Below are 13,513 nucleotides of genomic sequence, written 5' to 3' on the forward strand. Positions count from 1 at the left end.
CTACTCGTTAATGCTGTTCCAAAAGCGATCACTTCCACTTTTCCAAAAATCTTCGAAATTCTTTGCATTCAAAATGGAAAAGCAGAAACCGTGTAAATTTCAAAATCCGTGCAAAAAAAACTTGGTCAAAAACCGTCTAAGTCTTTTGCCTTCATAAGGATTTTTGCTAAAACCGTGTTAATTGCGAAATCCGCGCAAAAAAAAATTGATCAAAAATCGTATAAGTTTTTTGCCTCCAAAAGGACTTAGAACATTTTTGCGAAACCCGTGCAAAAAAATTGTTGAGAAATCGTCTAAGTCTTTTACCTTTAAAAGGACTTAGAATATTTTTGCGAAAAACCGTGTTAATTGCGAAAACCGTGCAAAAAAAAACCGTGCTAATTGCGAAAACCGTGTAAAAAAGCCGTGTAAAAAAAACCTTAGTGTATATATATATATATATATATATATATATATATATATATATATATATATATATATATATATATATATATATATATATATATATATATATATATATATATATATATATATATATATATATATATATATATATATATATATATATATATATATATATATATATATATATATATATATATATATATATATATATATATATATATATATATATATATATATATATATATATCGACCAATCTCTCGAAACACTAAAGGTAATCGCTTTTCATGGTATTGTATTGTTTTTAGAATGTCGTGATTCGCCGGAATAAAGATCCAATTTTTCAACTGTTCGTTGCAAGCGTCGCCAAGAGAATGAAAATTTCTTCGACTTTCGGTGCTATATGACATAAACATAATATGTCAGTCTACTTTGATCAATTGTGTGTTTGTGTTTCTCACACTACCACTAATGTATTTAATTATTTAAATATTAATGGTAAACTATTTTTTTTTTTGTTATAGTTTTCTGTTTTCATTTAAAAGGTTTATACAATCCCATTTCTTTTAACTTCCTCTTCGATTATTTGGTTCAAAAATCTGTGACCACGAATGTGTAAAACAGAAATAAGGTCAATCAATGAATAGTATATTTCAAGGAAAAATCTCAGATGTGACTTAATTTTAGTTTGATGTGACTTAATTTTTTTTGAATATTGTTATTATTATTACTGTTTGTAGCATTGGCAGTAAAACGGTTAGTGTACCCTAGCAACTATCTTTAGAAAAAGATCAGATAGATAAATAAAATCATTAACAAAGCTTTCCGAAAATGGTGAAGCTGAATAGCTTCTTCAGTGCCAGTCATGTTGGAATTCACCTGGCAAGCGAAAAGTCTTCCCAGCACCTTGCCTGAGTGGGGCGAATGGCCCGCTGAATTGCTGTTTCCGATGTAGTCGTACTACACTCCGCCAGATCCACAGAAACACTATCCAGTACTTCGTCGCAGTGTGGCAAAGGGCTCGCTGAATAGTTACGTTGTTAGACCAAAAAGACGAAAGTTATATTACCCCATCTCACCACCAAATGTATCACAATGCCAACCGGTAAAAAATGGCGAATTCCCAGGTCGTTTATCAAAAGCCGGTCATAACGGCAACTGTTGAAAATTGGAACATGATTCATGTTTTTCTGGTTGTGAACGTTCACATCGAAAGCTAACCAAATTCCGAATAATATTTCTAGAACTATGCACTAAGTTCATAAAGCTTTGGGTGAGTGGACACGGAAGGAACACTGCATCAAATACATAGTTTTTCTTCACAGTCCTATTTTTATAATGTAAGAATGTCATTGTTACAGAAGATCACAAATTTGGGATTACAAGGGGCGAAAAACATTTGCAAACGTATTTTCAAAAAAAAAAATGATTTAACAATCCTGCTCTTACCGAATTTGTTATTTGAATTAACAGTTCTACAGAAAAAGAAGAATACTCGCGGGAAAGGTTTGGAATGGAACGTTTCATCACAGCTAACAGCCATCATTGTACCCAAACGCTCGGTGATAGACTATACCAAAAAATAACATAGAACGTAAATGTACAACTTAGAAGGAGCAGACAAAACTATATCAAATAAGAATGGGCCAATTTCCCCTTACTAATGTAATCAAAAAGATGCTGTTCTCTCCTGAACTATATTTACTCAACTTGATGTGCGTAGTATGCAGGTTCGTCGTTGTATTGCAAACAATATCGATTGAAAAAAACATCACTTAAATGGGACTCGCATGGGCATCCCCTTTATATATACACTAACTAAAATATGTACTACGCAATAAAAATATACCTATTATATAACAGTGCACTAACGCTGCAGACACAAACAGGCGCAAATTCTTCTGCTTTTGCAGTTACGCTAAACCTCAACCATTACTACGGCTTTCGCATCAATAACCTACCCTTTCTAATATATCTATTGGAGGAAAAGAAAGTGAATGCAATAGTCAACTATAACTAATAAAGTTTAAAATGCTTAATTTCAGTTAACTTGTATAGAAGAAACAGTATCCTTACTTTGCGATGAAATCTTGGTGTTAGACCCTTAACAGAGCATACTCGATCGTTCTGCATAGTTTTTTTTTCTACGAGAGTCGCAGGAAAAGGCACACTAATAATAATAGCGAAATTTGTGTATGCAATGTGCTCTTCGCGTGAAATGACTGACTTTTGGAAAGGTACTATTCAAACAGGCAAATATCTAAATAAAACATTTATACGTCGATCATACAGTAAAATATGAATCTCTCATATAATCGTAAATTTTAATCTATAATCCAGTGACCATAATGAAACAAAAAATAATAATCTATTCAAAAATAGGCACCCCCAGAAAAACTGAAACAGCCCCAGGCATACTAAAAATACCGTCAAACTGTAGTGCGCAAAAAGCAAACAAATAAAAACAATCTCCAGCCACAAATATGATCTGATAGTTACCCTGTTTATTGAATATGTAAAAGTAATAAGTCAAATAATAAAGAAACCTACAAAGGTTGGCAACAACATGCAGATGACAATTCGCAGCCGGTTTATTTCTTGATCCGAAATGATTAAATATAGGACTATGTCTTTGCTTTCGATATGGGATATGCACTTTCAACAAAAACTACGCTGGTTTGGTTTTAAATGCTCAGAATTTAACCATTTCAAGGTAAATTTTTGCACATATCGCTCAGAAAGACAATTAATCAAAATACTAATTGAAAATATTTTCATATGCAAGGTTGCATATCCCAAGCCCGCGACAACAGAACTAGGCCTCCCGTGAAATCAACGGCAAGAAATCCCTCCAAACCAACCACGCATGAGGAGCGTATCGTATCACCATTGCTCGAAACCATTGCCGTACTGGGGCCTCCCGGTTGTGATTCTGGCAGAAGAGCTAAAGGAAGATTACCAGGTCGTATGGTCAATCGCGTCTAACTAGACACAAACGTTAAACCTATCACCGAATGCGAACAGCATCACTTCAGCTCTTCCATATTCCAATTGTCGTTTGTGGATGGACTGACCACTCCAGAACTTACAGGACTCTTCAGGAACTAATGATAATGGATCACTTCTCCGTTGGTTTCAGTCCTAGCTGGTAGGCCGTCAACTCAGCGTGGATATAGGCAACGACCACTGTGAAATGTTTGCAGCTACGTCTGGTATCCCACAGGGAACTCATCTTCGTACTTTACTTCAACGATGTGAACTACAGACTCAGTGGACCACGTTTGGCGTACACCGATAACATGAAGATATTCAACTGTATCAAGACTTTGGCAGACGCTCACATCCTGCAGAAACAATTCGATGTCTTTAGAGAGTGGTATATCGATAATCGAATAGCTTCAAATCCCGCAAAATGCTCTGCAATCACCTTCTAGAGGAAAAGAAAGTCTATTAATTTCGACTACAATCTTTTAGGACTGCTTATTATGCGAGAATGCCCCGTAAAGGATCTTGGAGTGATGTTAGATTCCAAACTCACTTTCAAACAACACGTCTCATGTTACTAGCCGGACATCGCGAAACCTGGGGTTCATCTTCCGTGCTGCCAAATCATTCACGGATACATACTGCCAAAAGAGTCTATACTGCTTCCTAGTCCGGTAATCTCTCGAGTATTGCTCGACGATTTGGAGCCCGCACTATGTGAACGATTATGACCGAATTGAAGGTACCCAACGTAAGTTTATACGATTCGCTTTGAGACAGCTACCCTCGCGGGATCGTTTTAGACTACCTAGCTACGAGAGCCGCTGCCAACTAAATAAACTCGACACCCTCCAGCATCGCAGAGGCACAGCAAAAGCTCTAGTTGTCGCCGATCTGTTGCCAGCGCACATCGATTCTTCAGCGTTGATCGAACGAGTAAACGTCTAAGTTAGAACTGAGGCGTTGCGCAGCAATATTCTTTCCATTACAGGATTACAACATTAATTAATTTAAGGATTAATCATAACAGTTTTTGCAACCGGTTGAGACGGTTGTGCCTCCAGCTGGAAAGTTTTGTTCTCGAGAGAACGGCAAATTGCGAGACGCTATACGCGTTTGTGAAGTGGGAAAGAGAGAGAGAGAGAGAAGTGTGAGTCGACAGTTGATACGTCGGAGGCGTGATCGACTGCATCCTCGACAAGTGGTGTTTCGACAGCAAACCGCGGGTAGACGAATTTGCCTACCACGGTGGCATAAATCGACAGTGATCGTGCCTGTAGTATTGGTGTCGTTGGGCAACTCTAATCGTCGGGAGGGGAGGCGTTCTATTTGTCTAGCGCATAAGCGGCACGACGAAGAAGGACAACCAATGGCATCGAAAAGTGTCGTAGCAAGCTACAGGTAGCCATATTTGACTACCGCGGTGGTGGAAACGGAGAGAGCGAGCTTGTGGTGGTGATACCGACAGGCAGCTCAACGGGAAGAGATTGGAAGTGTCGCACGTAGGCCTATTTGTCTACCGAAGAAGCAACGCGACGAAGAAGGACAGCAGGTGGCACCAAAAAGTGTCACATTGTCAAACAACGGGCACCGAGATTTCAATGACACACACGAGGTGTGTTCTACCGGTGTTGACGTTCATCACATCAGAGACAGCAGATAACAGGTCTATTTTTTCATTCCTTTTTGCTTGCTTTCTTGGCAGCTAAAATGGATGACGAGATGGGAGAACGAGTAACTGATCCTCTTCCTAAGCCTTCTACTGAAAATGTAAACAGCATTAGAATTAAAATTTACCCGGAGTCGTCAACGGGACCATGGATTGTATTTATTAGGCGTAAAGTAAAGGCGCTAAATATTATCCAAATTTCAAAAGATTTGACTTTGTGATTCTCGGATGTAAAAGAGATCATCAAAGTTAATAAAGGCAAGATTCGCATAGTCGTTGGCAGTCTCAAACAAGCCAATGCAATTGCTTCTTGCGAGCTTTTTACGCGTGAATATAGAGCGTATATACCTTCAAAGGAAATTGAAATTGATGGGGTCTTCACAGATTCGAGTTTGATTGTTGATGACTTAATTAAGCATGGGGTTGGTCGTTTCAAAGTCACCATACTTATGGACATTATACAAGCGAACCACAACATAGCTCCTACGCCGCACACACTCCTCTCCTCTGCCTAACCATGTATCTGACATGAGCAAATAAAAAATACGTTTTTAAATACACTAACCTTGCCGGTGTACCACGAAACTGCTACTTGAGGAAGCTAGAACATTTTCCTATGCAACCAACCCGAGTTTTTGACGGAATTCCATCTGTAGCGCTTATTTTGTGCGAAAATATCACCCCTCTTCACTTGGGGTTTCTTTTCGAAACACTCTTATTTTTCTTCTTCTCATTTTCAGTGCACTTTTTCAAATGCACGTTAATCACACACCACTGACTGCATAAACACTCGCGAAACTTTAATCGTTTATTAACAAAACTTCAAATTTTCTGTCAATGTGCAGATGACCGAGGGAAAATGTCCGAAAACTCTCATTTGTGCGTTTGAATTTTCACTTCTAATTCCATTTTTTTCTCAATGTAAACAAGCGCGTCGGTGCCTAGCAACAAGCGTGCGTTTCTGGCTTCCACATATCTTCACCTTAAAGACGTAAAGATACTTGAATGCAAACAATTGCATTCAGTATCACACGAAGGAGATAAAAAAGGTTATCGACTGCCAGACTCGTTTCGAGTGACTTTCGCTGGGTCTGCGCTGCCCAACTATGTCATTATCGATAAGATTCGTCTCGCTGCTCGCCTTTTTATCCCTCGTGTAATGAACTGCCTTAATTGTAAACAGCTTGTTCACACAGCCACTTACTGTTTCAATAAGGCACGATGTGGCAAATGTGGGGGTTCTCATCAAGAGGATACATGCAATAACAACTCAGAAAAATGTTTAATGTGCGGAGAAAACTCCAATGAGCTCCTTGCATGCCCCAAGTATAAATTGCGCGAGAATAAAATAAACGATCCTTGAAGGAGAGGTCTAAACGCTCCTATGCAGAAATGCTGAAAAATGCTACTCCTAAACCCATCCTGATTGGATTTTTAAAGCATTCAATATTTCTGAACCACTAAAGAGTATAGTTTCAGCGTTCCTCCCAACAATTAGAACATTTTTAGAGCAGCTGATTGCTCAATGGCCCATCCTTGCAGCGATTACATCTTTCGATGGATAATTAAACTCCTAAGGTCTAGGACTCCAGCATTGTTTACAGTGGAATTGCAGAAGTATCATACCTAAAATTGATTCCTTGAAAACTTAACTGCATAATTTGAAATGCGATGCTCTTGCTTTATGTGAAACATGGCTTACCTCAAACATTAATTTCAACTTTAATGATTTCAACATTATTCGCCTAGACCGAGACACTCCGTACGTAGGAGTGCTTCTAGGAATTAAAAAGTGCTATTCTTTCTATATAATTAACATCCCCAGGATTGCTTGTAGCTGTCTAAATAATTGATTTAATCATAATCGAAATTGGAATTTGTTTCATTGAAACGTTATCCGCGGTATTCAGAGATTTGTGTCCTGCCATGTCTCATAATTTTACAAGTCTAGCTGTTGGACTAACCTGCTTGAAGTATTTGATTTTTCGTTATTTTGCTCTTATTTCCAGTGATCAGATTTTCACTGCAAGTGAAGGTAAATGGGATGCTATTAAACTTTTAACGAAGTTATGCATGAACGTGTTTTGCATGGGACCTAACAGCGCATGATGGAGAATCAGTTGTCGATTCTCACGTTTCATTCCAAACCAGATTGGACCACCAACACTGATTTTAATTAAATATGGTTATTACATATTACGAATTGTACAATGAACATTTCAAAATGAAGATTACGGACTCTCCCAGAAAAATTTTTCTGGATCCGCCCCTGATGGTACGGTTTAGCTAAACAGTATATTCGAAAGTTTCGAGTACATAATGAGTCATAATTTAGTATTTTTTTTTATCACATGCCATCGCACAAAACGTGCCACTACCAACGTTAGTTTGCAGCTACACCAATCTTGTATTTCAAACTAATCCACAGTGGTAGAACTGGTTATGGACCAGCGAAATCAGTCGCATAGCGCGGGCTCCAATAAATCCTTCTTCCAGTAACTTCCGGTTATACCAGAATGACTGAGAACCCATAAAAGGAAAAAAAGCTTTTGAAAAGCTGAGTTACATAGGCGGGTCCAGCCCATTAGTAAAAGGGGGTACGCCATTCTGACAAAATATATTTTATTCGCGAGTCAGAAAATGAGTACCGAGTACTTTTCCAGCAAATATACCTACTGTTCTCTATTCTCAATGTGCGAAGACAAACCCATCGATTTCGCCAAGTCGGTTCTGGTTCTGCCGCTGTATTTCAAATGTCAGTGATCATCAACGACACATACACGCAGAATTTTATTTATGCATCGATAGCATACTTTTCTATCTGCCTCTCGTTTCTTCTGCTGTAAATTTTATGAATTGGACATATTCGGTCCATCCACTCATTGAATGCTTACTAGAAGTATATGCATGAAAAGGCATAAAAATCACAGCAGAGGAAAAAAAACGGGAATAAAAAGTATGCAAACTATGCATACTTTTGTTTCTCAGTGTACTTCGGACATTATAAAAAAATTTGTCAGCCATCGGCGACAAAAAGTGGCGTATACCATGAGGACATCCATACTCAATTTATCTACTATACTTCTCCCTTTCCTGCCAACTTTTTCTAGTTTGTATAGGGATCCAAAACTATGTTTACTTAAAACTGTTGGAATCAAGAAACGCAAAAAAATCTGATTTAGTCAAGGTACACGCAGAAGAATCAGGCCATTTTGAGCTTGATCTTGTGCGACCACCCCTGGCTACTACCCCGTTATCGATCTGGACTAGCTGAAGTTGCACAGGGAATCAGTAGATAATTATGCTTGGGAGTAGCGAAACATCTTTCAATGTGTAACTTCTGGTAATCCTAAAGTGTTTATTGATAAATACCGGCGCCGGCCAGGCCCGAACGTAGATCGCGGAAGGAAAGGGAAGGAATTGTTAGTCCGATACTTGCTTTTGCTAGAGGCCGTATATACTACTGCGCACTCCACAAGTATCACGGGAGGAGGATATTTGTTAGTAGAAAAGAGGTTATAACTACTAGAGGTCGCATGTCGCTGCTAACACTGAAAATTTATCATCTCGCTCTCACATATGCTAGGCCCATTAGTTTGACACCTTTTGCCTCGGGTACACACATGTCAAAGTAATGGGATACAACATGCTAGAGCGAGACCTCATGTTTCAGTCCGTGAATACATGAAGACAGTAGCGCTTTGTTCTCTCTAGTAGTTATAATCTCTTTTGTTAGTAGGTATAGAAGTTGGATTCTACTTCTTCTTTACCGATGCCAGTGAGGTGACTCCACTATCTGGACGAGATATCGATCCATCAACTCATGGACCGGGGATCAACGGCTTTACTTCCTTCCGAAGAAAGACGTGACCACAGTTTTTTTTACCTCAGAAAAATCTCAACGATCTCGGCTGGAATTGAACCCAGGATGGACAACTGGAATGAGTGGCGGTCACGCTTACCACTCAACCACCGGCGCTGTCAGATCAGACTGAAGATGGGTGTTTTTATCTCTTAACTCGCTCGAACTGTAGCTCTGGCGAGTAATACTCGTCTATAACGAACTGGATTCGCTATTTTCAGAAACAGGGACGATGGAACCTCTTTCTCAGCCACTAGTTAATGCTCAACTAGCCTAACATAATAAACTAAAACCAGTGCTGCAAAATTTCAAAATAAGTTACTTATTTCTGCTTGTATTTACCGAAACCAACATTCAGATTCACCATCTCCCTCATTCATTAACTTTCCAACTGACTGTAATTTCATGCAAAATCGAATGCTTGAGTGCAGAGAAATATAGATTCATTCACCAACCAAAGCATTTATTTGATCTTATGTGGAGAGTTTGAAGGCAAAAGTTGACATCTTCTACATTTTCGAGCATAAGTGAACTGCGTAATCTATATCTGATGCACTTTTGCTCAATAATCCCGCTCAGAGCCAGCATAAAAACAAAATTCACTTTGCTTCTGAAACCGAACATGTCCGAACCTGAATGCGCTGCGTCGGGAGAACGAATGACGAAAGAAACAAACTAAACATTTCGTTCATCGCAGAAGGCATGAATTGAATTTCGTTTTCTTTCAAGTTCACGCAGAAATGTCAATTTTTTAGGCTCTGTGCGAGATATTGATTGATTCCAATGGTCTTGAGCCATTGGTGATCGAGACTACGATCGATAGTTGGATGGACTGTGGGACAGTGATCAAATCCGTGACCTCGTTCGATGAGTTAGCCATCGAAGGATATACTCGCTTAAGGAGGGGCCATTTCGCGGTGAACTACTTTAAAAATGTTCTTACTGTAGGTAGAAGAGCTAACAACAGACTTTTAATGGGATCAGTTATATTGAAAGTTTTTATTATCCAGTCCACAATGTCCGAGAGTTTGATAATTCCAGTGCCGCGGTTATTCTCGAACTGAAACAGAGGAATACTTGGGGTTTTTGGTGTACCGGGATGTGCTGGGAACTCCTTCTCTGAGTTTAATCCTCCAAGACCAGGAGCTGCTTACTTCGGTTTGGTTGCAACGCTTCCAATAGATGTGATTTTCAGAGCCCCGTCAAGAGATACCTTCTAACCTTTACAAGGAACTTTAGAGGAAGAAATGTTCCTCCTCTTCCTATAACTTCTAGGCGCCCTAGTAGATGTTCCCTCTTGTGGGTCATGAGCCCCGCGTGGCGTAGCTTTGTTTAGCATTTCTGCGAAAGAACGTTCGGATCGTCCGGCAAGGGAACGTTTTAGTTTATCCCCGCGTAGTTTGTACGCGGGACATGCCGAGATGTCATGCAGATTCACAGTAAGAACACTTCTCAGCATTCTTACTGCACGAATCATCCACATGATTCTCACCGCATTTTCCACAGCGGGCCTTATTGCTACAATGGGTAGCTGTGTAACCAAATTGTTTACACTTTGTGCAATTCATGACCCGCGGTACAAACAAACGCACAGGCAGACGAACCTTGTGCAAGAGGACGAAATTTGGCAAAGCGGTACCAGCAAAGGTCACCCGATAAAAGTTTGATTGGGGGTACGTTTTTGAACCATCCCCCGCAACTACTACTAAGTGCAAACGCTTGCACTCAAGTATTTTCACTGGCTGAAGTAAGCGGTCTCTAAAACGGCCAACCCCGTACTGCAGCAGATCCTCGCATGTCGAACTCTCATCAGTGACAACGCCTTCAGACTGTACTTTTACAGCTGGAACATACACATAATAGTTCATCATAAAGTACTCGCAGTCGAATTAGTCAACACGACCCTGCCCCTGTCTGAACGAACCTTTCTTATTTCGGTTACAGCCGAAAAACGATACGTCAGGTCTTCTGAAATCTGTAATAGATTCAGCGATTTTGTTTTGGGCCGAAAAAAGACCACAAAGAAACCGGTCGAGAGCTCTGGATACTGCTTGGGTCGAGGGAGAGGCTTGGGAGTCGATTCGACCTTCATTTGGCCGTGGTGGGAGCCATCGACACCGTCGATGCACTGGGTTAGGTTCCGCACAGACGGGAATAACCCATAAATCTGTCAAAAAAGGTAGATTTCACTTAACTGTATATTTGTTTGCCACGACGCACCAGTCCACCTTATTTATCTGGTTATTATTCAATCCTCACTATGCGAACAAAAGGCTGAGGAATGCGGCCCAACGGTTAACACACGCACAAAAGAAGAAAAAAGTCCAAAACCTTGAGAGGCAGAGAATGCGCAAGATAACCTTGAACGCGGATTAGCACTATTCTTTGTCGCTATATACTTACGGACTGGAAAAAAACATTTGTGTCTCGATCGAGCGCTCGTAAACGAATGTATATATCATTTTCATGGCTGTCATATAGCCAATCTCACAAAATTTTGCGGTTCTCAGTTTTCGTGTGCATGCGGAAGGGACGAATGTTGTTTTGGAGCACTTTTTTTGAAAAATGTGTAAGCCAAAAAACAAGATTATTAAGCCAAATGCATTATCGTGGTTTTGGATCTGCCAGATAATATCTTTTATTTAACATCTTTTTTTGGGCGAGACTATCAACCGTTTTCGTTTAATCAGTGTGTGAATAAAATAATATGGGTTGGTTCAATTCTGATCTTTTGCCGTATATACGATCTGATAAACGATGGCGAAAAACTCTTTGAGAGAAAAGTGTGCGCAGTCGTTCGAGCTTTTAGCAAAATATAAGTTTTCGCAAATTGGCTGACAGATTTGGACGTCATAGCTCATAGCCTATTTTTAGGTAACTTGGCCCAGCTCTTCCTTTTTGTTAAATATTTACTACAAAGTGTTACATTTCAAAGAGAACTTTTCACAATTCGAAATTTGGTTGAAAATAAAATAGGAATAACTTAGGAGGAAATAGAATTTCATTTCTATTGCAAAAAATCGATGACAGGGGTGATCCGAATTGGAACAGGGTTATGGTAATTCGGACCTTTGCGCAGAATCGTTTTTACACAATACGGTAAAAGATCTGAAAAAGTCGACATAGAAAAAAATGTGCGCAATTGATCAGATTTTCAGGAAAAAATATTAATTCGTGAATTGGTTGACACGTTCCAGTGCTGTCCGCCTGAATTGGCCCAGTTCCGCCTACTACTGGTGGGACTATTAATCGGGTCAGGGTGGGCCGATTGAGTTTTCAAAAATTCATTATTTTTCTGGACAGTCTAGTGCTTACTCTTGGGTGGTGGATACGAGTGGGAGATCCGAGCAAGTGCTGGTTCTTTGATATCTGAATCTCATGACTAATAATCATTAGATCGAGTGTTTTGGCGAACAGCTGATATGGATGTTTCTACATTCGACTGGGGGGACATATTGGTTCAGCTGGTCGAAGACTCATTTGATCTTGTGCATAGTGATCGATTCATTTGATTTAGATCAATGAGTGTTTTTATCTCTTAACTGTCTCCAACTGTCGCTCCGGCTCTTGAAGATGGCGAGTAACACTCGTCTATAACGAATTGAATTCGCTGTTTTAAGAACCAGGTATGACAATCTACTATGGATGGATCCTCTTTGTCAAACATACTGTTTAGCCGTTAGTTGATGCTCAACTAGCCTAACATAATAAACTGAAACACGTAGTTTTTGAAGAAATCAAATCCACGCGAACCACATCACCAAACACCAAAAAGTAGATTAGATCCATGTAATATCTTTCTGTAGCAAATATATTTTCACTTACTCAATAGTATTGAAAATCAATATCCCGCACATTATAGATCAATTTATTTTGCCCTGGATTTATCCATGCATACTAAACATAATCTATATTTGTGCTCCATCTATTTTTACTTGACTAATTTTTCCTTTTATTACTATATCTTAAATCATATTCATACTAACACTAACTAACACAATAAATTGCATATTCTCTCATATACACTCAAAATATCTCCCATTCTAAACGTACAAATGCTCGTTCCCTACGCGATAACACAAACCTGGTCACAAACGCGAACATACAATTGCAATCATCCACACTTACGCCCGCGATCTTGCCAACCTTAAAACACCCCGGTAATTAAGTGAATGTTGTAGCCCTTATAAATTTGCAAACGTGGTCTCAAACATTAACCCACCGCTCGTATGATCATGATTCGGTCTCGTCCGGAAGTCTCTACCCTCAATCCTAGCAGCCTAGCCCCATGTCTTCAGTTGAACCAATAAAAATGACGCTTATATACACTAGACAACACGTTCCATGGCAACATGACCGGAAACTCTTGTAAAATAACTGAAAGAACTTACTCTCTTCTAGCATCTGAACCGTACACTGAAAATCATTTACCAGATTCACGGTCCGTGCAATCATATAAAAGCACACGAATATGCGAATGGGCAAACGGTTATAAAATCGAATTTATACACGCGAAGTCACACACACGACAAACACATTAACATACAAATGCTTGAACCTTTCGCGATCATCCACGCAACCTACAACCCGCAAT

The sequence above is a fragment of the Topomyia yanbarensis genome, chromosome 2 (assembly GCF_030247195.1).
Source record: "Topomyia yanbarensis strain Yona2022 chromosome 2, ASM3024719v1, whole genome shotgun sequence".
Lineage (NCBI taxonomy): Eukaryota > Metazoa > Arthropoda > Insecta > Diptera > Culicidae > Topomyia > Topomyia yanbarensis.